This window comes from Salvelinus namaycush, chromosome 15, assembly GCF_016432855.1.
Source record: "Salvelinus namaycush isolate Seneca chromosome 15, SaNama_1.0, whole genome shotgun sequence".
In the NCBI taxonomy this organism is placed as follows: domain Eukaryota; kingdom Metazoa; phylum Chordata; class Actinopteri; order Salmoniformes; family Salmonidae; genus Salvelinus; species Salvelinus namaycush.
Genome location: NC_052321.1, coordinates 34,825,208 through 34,834,249, shown reverse-complemented (window position 1 = coordinate 34,834,249; position 9,042 = coordinate 34,825,208). Strand labels below are relative to the sequence as shown.

Sequence of the window (9,042 nt, the reverse complement as noted above, 5' to 3'; positions counted from 1 at the left end):
AGAGAGAGAGAGAGAGAGGGAGGGAGGGTCGGGGAGGCGAGGGGGAGAAGGGGGGGGTAGGAAAAAAGGTTTCATGACATGGCTGGCCGTGTTTGTAATTACATGCTGTCATATAAAAACAGTTCATTAGTGGATACTGTTGAAAGATGACTGGGGTATTACTTCCCTCCGCTGCCAAGACGGACCCTGATGGGAAATGTGACTGGTACCCCTCTTCCCTCCCTCCCTCCCTCCCTCCCTCCCTCCCTCCCTCCCTCCCTCTTTCTTTCCCTCCGTTGGAACACAAAACACAATACCTGCGCTTGTTTGAGGCACCCAGACTCCAGCCAAAGTGTGGAATAATAATAACAATACAGCTAAGCCCGGAGCCCAGTGGTGATGTGGAGAGAGACGACAGAAGACAGGAGGGCTAGGGCTCCAGGTCTGAGCCTGCCTGCGAGGCCTCCTGTCAGAAAGCCCAAACTTCATGTCCCCGCTATGCATGCAAAGAGGCCATTCATTAAAAACAAGTCCTTCTTGTTATGAGGTCTAGCTATCAGTTGGACTGGACACAAGCCAATCCCTGTCCCCCAGGGGAATTTTTGCCTGTCCCAGGAATGTGCCATGACTGGGAATGTGGAGTTCTAGCATAATCTAGGTATTCCTTCCTGAACATGGCTAATGCATGTCTGACACTCCCTGCCCTCCCTACTACTTTGAAATACAGTATGCCACATGCAGTGTTATACCGTACGTCTAGATGTATGACTCAATTTCTCTGTTGGCTGGACTTTAATGTGAAAAGCCTGGATTGTGATAATGTATGGGACTCTGTCTGTTGGCCTTGGACTGTCCATGTTTCAAATATCAACTTCGTATTAACACATACAGCAGCTTACACTGTTCTGACAACACCATTCCAGCGTCAATCCTCACCACCAAATGTACCACCATGAATATCATTATAGTGACAAAGAAGCCATTTTGTTTTTTAGTTGATACCATTTTTAAATAACATTTTGCAGTCATAGCAATATTGTCTCGAGCTAATCTACCTTATCTGTAAATAATTACAGAAACATAACAGAAGCCCCTTTTTCCTCTTGCGATTCAGGTGGGCTTGGGGCCAGACCTTTAAACACACATTCAAATGGTATTCTCTCTCCGCAGCTCCTGCAGCACTTTCGGGGCCTTACGGGCATTTAATGGGTCTGATAAATAGGGTTCGCAAAGGGCTGATTTCTTAATGCTGATGTATGGTTGTGACGGGACAGGTGCTGGCTCCTCAGCTTCCTAACACCACTGTAATTAATCTCATGTGTCATGTGATGAACCTGAAGCCAAGGTGGAGCCCAGAACAGACCAGAACACATGAATTATACAATGGAAAATCTCAATGGTAAAGATTTCCCACCCTGGATGTGCATAAAGGCACATGTGGACAAATGTGCAAGCACACACACATTCACACACTCACAGGTAGGTGACTTTGGGCTCCTTGATTTACATTTTTCTTTTATCTCCTTTTTCTTAGAAGAACCAAGTACTAGGCTCCACTTTGAATCACACTTTAGAATTGAAAAAGAAAAACATCCTTGATACTTATGCATTTTCATGGATAAGAAGGATATGAGCCATATGTGATTCATTTGTGGCGGTATCCTTCCATTAATCTGCTGTGTGGGGTGGCAGCGTGACAGCCGCTGGTGCCACCTGAAGAAGAGTTATCTCCTCAGGTCCCACCCTCTGGTTAATAATTGGAGAAGAAAGCTGTCCTGTTCATTAATATGCCTCACATTACCATCACTCACTGGCCTAGTTAATGTTTACTGTGCTGTACAGCAGACCGAATCATAGCAGAGAATGTCCAGATTGATCCTGGATTGTCATTAAGCTGTGTTTACACTTGATATTGGATCGTCATTTAGCTAGTGACTTAGTGTGTGAGGATTGAGGGAAAGCAGCTCAATTTGTTTCCGATTATGTTCTGCTATTTAGCTGGGTTGATCCTGCATTGTCATAGTTGTGTTCATTCTGGATCGTCATTATGCTGGGTTGATCCTGCATTGATCCTGCATTGTCATAGTTGTGTTCATTCTGGATCGTCATTATGTTGGGTTGATCCTGCATTGTCATAGTTGTGTTCATTCTGGATCGTCATTATGCTGGGTTGATCCTGGATGGTCTTGTGATATCCAGCATTTTCAAGAAGTAAAAAATACAAAATGTTCACGTAGAACTGTGAGTAATGGATCTACTGTGCTACACCGACAGGGGTGTCGTTGATTTAATTAATCGTGAGTTGGCCTCAGAAGAGAGCAACGTGTTTGTTCATTTCCATTTTCTCTCTCTCATGCTGGTGGTGGTAACATGTGGGAAGGTGTAAGGTCAGAACACAAACCGTCCTTCCAACTGCCCAGATGGGACCCACAAACTGAGCAGGCTTTCACTGCTCCACTGACGCCATATGGAACAAGGAACTGAAAATGACTTATTTACAAACCAGCAGGTTTTCGTCCCTTCGACACATCGTTCCGACGAACTACACGTGTCTTTGAGCTATAGTGAGGATAGATTTGGAAGTAGGGATTGTGATTTAAAGTTACCTGAGAGAGTTGTAGCAGTTTAATGAAATCTAGAGTCTGAGGTGTGCATCCCAAATGTCACCTATTACCTATATAGCGCTTTATGGGCCATGGTCAGATAGAAGTAGTGCACTATAGGGAATAGAGTGCCATTTGGGATCCAGCCTGAAAAAGAACCCGTATGACTCTGACTGGATCATGGAGAGAGAAAGGAACATTATGTCAGAGAAGATAAGAGCATATTGTGACTTCACTTCACTTAGATCTGCAAAATCCATGAAAGTCACCAACTGACATTTTGAAACAGTGTAATTATGGGGTTAGCAAATGTTGCAACTCAAATGTTGCAAATGTTGCAACAAATAATGAAAGGAGGAACACGATGGAGTGCTGTTTCTTTTGGCAAAAATTCCTCTCTGTATGATGTATGCATTTGATGCGAAAGGAATGGTAATTGACAATGATAATAATAAATGTATCCATTTGAAGAGTCACTGGGGGACAGCATGTTTTGCTTTCTTCAGTGTCTTGCACTTTCTCTAGCTTCCCCATTGCGTTCTCCTACTAACTTTTCAAAATGTTCCTATTTTTCTCCTCTCAACCTAACTCTTAGCCCTACCCTATTTATCTTTCTTATCACCCTGGCTTCTCCTATATATTTAACTCTTGTGTCAACAACTTGACTTGCTCCTTTCTCTCCCTCTCCTCCCCGGGAGGAGGTACTGTATGGGCTGCAGCAGTCAGGCAGGAAGTGGAGCAGCTCTTGCTTCTCTCTCTCTCTCTCTCGCTCTCTCTCTCTCTTTTTCTCTGGTGTAACTAGCTATGTGTACACTTTAAATATTAGGGGTTCAACAAGGGTTCTTCTAAGATTCTCAAAGTTCTTAAAAGAACCTTAGTGTTCTAGCCACTGAAAATTGCAGACAAAAGGTTCTCCAAGAACCCCATATGAGGTGGGGTTCATCGAGGAACCTCCTTAGTTGCCCTACTGAAACATTTGGATTTGAAAGGACAGCAGGTGCAGACATTTAACCTGATGATGATAGAGGGCGCTATTTACACTTTGGCTGGAAATCGTGCCCAATTTAAACGGCCTCGTACTCTATTCTTGCTCGTACAATATGCATATTATTATTACTATTGGATAGAAAACACTCTCTAGTTTCTAAAACCGTTTGAATTTTGTCTGTGAGTAAAACAGAACTCATTTGGCAGCACACTTTCTGACCAGGAAGTGGTAAGTCTGAAATCGAGGCTCTCTTCTAAGTCCTGCCTATAAATGGCCATGATAGCTATTAGTATATATGCACGTCATACACCTTCCCCTGGATGTCAAGATGCAGTGAGAGGAGAAAGGAGGTGATTATCTCGGTCTGAGATGGAATACATCTTCTTGGAATGACGTGTCCCCCATTTCATGTTTTCAAGATGGCGCGAAGAGGACAGTGGGATTGCCTTCGGAATAGCTTTCGTTATAGGCGACTACCAACTCCGGCTTTGTTTTTATTTGATACATGTGACAATATCATCGTAAAGTATGTTTTTTCAATATAGTTTTATTAGATTTTTGAAATTTATTCGGGACGTTAGGCGTGTTGCGTTGTGTGCCTTTGTTCAGAAAGGAGAGCTTCGAGTCACTTGGCCAGTGTGCTGGCTAATTGAAGAGGGAAAAACGATTTTCTAAATCCAAACAACGACTGTTCTGGACAAAGGACCCCTTGTCCAACATTCTGATGGAAGATAACCAAAAGTAAGAAACATTTTATGATGCTATTTCATATATCTGTCGAACTGTATACTAGTAGTTTTGCGCCCCGGTTTTGGCCACTCTCTTGCTATAACATAAGCCTTATGTCGTAATGAAGATATTTTTAGAATTCTAACACTGCGATTGCATTAAGAACTAGTGTTACTATCATTTCCTATACAACATGTATTTTTTTGTAATGTTTATGAATTGCTATTTGGTCAGAATAGGTGAGAGTCTAATAGAAATATCCGCACATTCTGGGAAATAGAAGCTACGTTAGCATAATGGATAACCACTGATTTCAGCTCTAAATATGCACATTTTCGAACAAAACATAAGTGTATGTATAACCTGATGTTATAGGACTGTCATCTGAGGAAGGTTTATGAAGGTTACTGAAAATTGATATCTTTTGCTGGTTTATTCGCTAACGCTAACGTGCCTATTGCTATCGCTAACGTGCCTTGATGAATGAATGCGGTTGTGTGTAGGCTATTGTAGTAAGCTAATATAATGCTATATTGTGTTTTCGCTGTAAAACACTTAAAAAATCTGAAATATTGGCTGGATTCACAGGATGCTTGTCTTTCATTTCTGTACACGATGCATTTTTCAGAAATGTTTTATGATGAGTATGTAGGTATTCCACGTTGGTCTCTATATTTACTCTGGCTGCTTCGGTGCTATTTTTGACGGTAGCTGTGTCACGATCGTGTGGAGGAGAGACGGACCAAAACGCAGCATGAGGAAAATAAGCCATCTTCCTTTTATTTTAAAGAAGGCAAAACGAAACAAAACACTTACAACCTAACAAAACAATAAACGACCGTGAAGCTATAAACGTAGTGCACACACACAGGCTACAAACGTTCCACATAGACAATTCCCCACAACAAACTAAAGCCTATGGCTACCCTAAATATGGCTCCCAATCAGAGACAACAGAAACCAGCTGTCTCTAATTGGGAACCCATTCAGGCAACCATAGACTTTCCTAGAAAACTACACCCAACATAGACACAGCTAGACAACTATACTAAACATAAACCCAACTACTCTAAATAAACCCCCTAAACCTTACAATCACCCTGGACACTACAAAACCCACATAAATACCCATGTCACACCCTGACCTAACTAAAATAATAAAGAAAACAAAGAATACTAAGGCCAGGGCGTGACATAGCCCCCCCCTTAAGGTGCGAACTCCGGGCGCACCAGCACAAAGTCTAGGGGAGGGTCTGGGTGGGCATCTGACCACGGTGGTGGCTCAGGCTCAGGGCGAGGTCCCCACCCCACCATAGTCAATCCCAGCTTATATCTCCCCCTACAAATGACCACCCTCATATTACCCCCACTTAATCTTTTGGGTAACATCGACACAAGGGGCAGCACCGGGATAGAGGAATAGCTCAGGACAGAGGGATAGCTCAGGATAGAGAGGTAGCTCAGGATAGAGAGGTAGCTCAGGATAGAGGGGCAACTCCGGACTGAAAGGCAGCTCCGGACAGAGAGACAGCTCTGGACTGAGGGGCAGTTCTGGAGAAATAGCCGCTCTGGGCTGAGGGACAGCTCATGACTGGCTGACGGCTCTGGACGCTCATGGCTGGCTGACGGCTCTGGACGCTCATGGCTGGCTGACGGCTCTGGACGCTCATGGCTCACTGACGGCTCTGGACGCTCATGGCTGGCTGACGGCTCTGGACGCTCATGGCTGGCTGACGGCTCTGGACGCTCATGGCTGGCTGACGGCTCTGGACGCTCATGGCTGGCTGGCGGCTCTGGCAGATCCTGTCCGGTTGGCGGCTCTGGCAGATCCTGTCCGGTTGGCGGCTCTGGCAGATCCTGTCTGGTTGGCGGCTCTGGCAGATCCTGTCTGGTTGGCGGCTCTGGCAGATCCTGTCTGGTTGGCGGCTCTGGCAGATCCTGACTGACGACTGGCTCTAGCGGCTCCTGACTGACTATCGGCTCTGACGGCTCGGGACAGACGGGCGGCTCTAATGGCTCGGGACAGACGGATGGCTCAGACGGCGCTGAGGAGACGGATGGCTCAGATGGCGCTGAGGAGACGGATGGCTCAGACTGATCCTGTCTGGCGGAAGGCTTTAGCGGCTCCTGTCTGGCGGAAGGCTCTAGCGGCTCCTGTCTGGCGGAAGGCTCTGTAGGCTCATGGCAGACGGGCGGCTTTGCTGGCTCATGGCAGACGGGCGGCTTTGAAGGCTCAATACAGACGGGCAGTTCAGTCACCGTTGGGCAGACGGCAGACTCTGGCCGGCTGAGACGCACTGTAGGCCTGGTGCGTGGTGCCGGAACTGGAGGTACCGGGCTAAGGACACGCACCTTCAGGCTAGTGCGGGGAACAACAGGGCACACTGAGTTCTCAAGGCGCACTATATGCCGGGTGCGTGGTACCGGACTGAGGGCACGCACCTCAGGACGAGTGCGGGGAGAAATAACAGTGTGTACAGGACTCAAGAGACGCACAGGTGGCTTAGTGCGTGGTGCCGGAACTGGAGGCACTGGGCTGGAGACACGCACCATAGGGAGAGTGCGTCGAGGAGGAACAGGGCTCTGAAAACGCACTGGAAGCCTGGTGCGTGGTGTAGGCACTGGTGGTACTAGGCTGGGGCGGGGAGGTGGCGCCGGAAATACCGGACCGTGCAGGCGTACTGGCTCCCTTGAGCACCGAGCCTGCCCAACCTTACCTGGTTGAATGCTCCCCGTCGCCCGACCAGTGCGGGGAGGTGGAATAACCCGCACCGGTCTATGTAGGCGAACCGGGGACACCATGCGTAAGGCTGGTGCCATGTAAGCCGGCCCAAGAAGACGTACTGGTGGCCAGATATGTAGGGCCGGCTTCATGACATTTGGCTCAATGCCCAATCTAGCCCTACCAGTGCGGGGAGGTGGAATAACCCGCACTGGGCTATGCACCCGTACAGGAGACACCGTGCGCTCTACTGCGTAACACGGCGTCTGCCCGTACTCCCGCTCTCCACGGTTAGCCTGGGAAGTGGGCGCAGGTCTCCTACCTGCCCTTGGCCCACTACCTCTTAGCCCCCCCCCAAGAAATTTTTGGGTAGTACTCACGGGCTTTTCAGGCTTCCAGCCACGTCTCCTTGCTGCCTCCTCATATCTCCGCCTCTCTGCCTTCGCTGCCTCCAGCTCAGCTTTGGGGCGGTTATATTCTCCTGGTATTTCACGGTCCAGAATTTCCTCCCAATTCCAATAGTCCAGTGTAGGTGGGTCCTGTTGTTGTTGCACACGCTGCTTGATCCGATGATGGTGGGGAATTCTGTCACGATCGTGTGGAGGAGAGACGGACCAAAACGCAGCATGAGGAAAATAAGCCATCTTCCTTTTATTTGAAAGAAGGCAAAACGAAACAAAACACTTACAACCTAACAAAACAATAAACGACCGTGAAGCTATAAACGTAGTGCACACACACAGGCTACAAACGTTCCACATAGACAATTCCCCACAACAAACTAAAGCCTATGGCTACCCTAAATATGGCTCCCAATCAGAGACAACAGAAACCAGCTGTCTCTAATTGGGAACCCATTCAGGCAACCATAGACTTTCCTAGAAAACTACACCCAACATAGACACAGCTAGACAACTATACTAAACATAAACCCAACTACTCTAAATAAACCCCCTAAACCTTACAATCACCCTGGACACTACAAAACCCACATAAATACCCATGTCACACCCTGACCTAACTAAAATAATAAAGAAAACAAAGAATACTAAGGCCAGGGCGTGACAAGCTGTGATGGTAGCTGCAATGTAAAACTGATTTATACCTCAAATATGCACATTTTTCGAACAAAACATAGATTTATTGTGTAACATGTTATAAGACTGTCATCTGATGAAGTTGTTTCTTGGTTAGTTTGGTTGGTTCTTGGTTAGTTAGGTTGGCTTTGTGCATGCTACCTGTGCTGTGAAAAATGTCTGTCCTTCTTTGTATTTGGTGGTGAGCTAACATAAATATACGTGCTGTTTTCGCTGTAAAACATTTAAAAAATCGGACATGTTGACTGGATTCACAAGATGTGTATCTTTCATTTGCTGTATTGGACTTGTTAATGTGTGAAAGTTAAATATTTCTAAAAAATATTTTTTGAATTTCGCGCTCTGCCTTTTCAGTGGAATGTGGGAGGAGTTCCGCTAGCGGAACGCCTCGGTCAAACAGTCTGAACAATGTTAAGATCTCCTCAATTTAAGGTAAGGTGTGTCCCTTGTATGATCTATATTGATATTGTTTTATGATGATACCATCTATCTTTTCATAATTGTGCAAATCTTTCTAAAACAGAAAATGGACACAATTCAATGGATATCGATCCACAAAGAGGTAATAATATGTATGCTATAATAATATGTTGAAGGCTAGCTGTATTGGGTGCAGATGAATGATCTGCTCACTTTTTGTCTGTGTCTGCAGGTATACAGACGAGGAGGCATACAAAGGTATGTCAATTGGTATTGATATGTTATGCAGATCACATTTACCATCCTCCTCCCTTACCTCTTCAATGAAAATCCCACAGGCCTCTACATTATGGACAAGGTATGTGTATGAAAATCATTATGAAAACAGTTTTTTTCATTCACATTTACCACAAAAACCAAGGTACTGTTGTGCGCATGTTTTGTTAAACATCTGTTTTGGATTCACAGACTTTACCCTCCTTACACCTCTGATGAATGTAACAG

General features: G+C 45.8%; 1 long non-coding RNA gene across 1 annotated transcript in view; it reads left to right on the top strand.

The window, feature by feature from the left end:
• LOC120059937 overlaps positions 1 to 8,678 on the top strand; it is a 23,678-nt gene extending 15,000 nt beyond the window's left edge. Inside the window, exons 2-3 of the long non-coding RNA XR_005478183.1 lie at positions 8,473 to 8,550; positions 8,642 to 8,678. This is a non-coding gene — a long non-coding RNA (uncharacterized LOC120059937). The remainder of the gene's footprint in view (positions 1 to 8,472; positions 8,551 to 8,641) is intronic.
• The last annotated feature ends 364 nt before the right edge of the window (positions 8,679 to 9,042 follow it).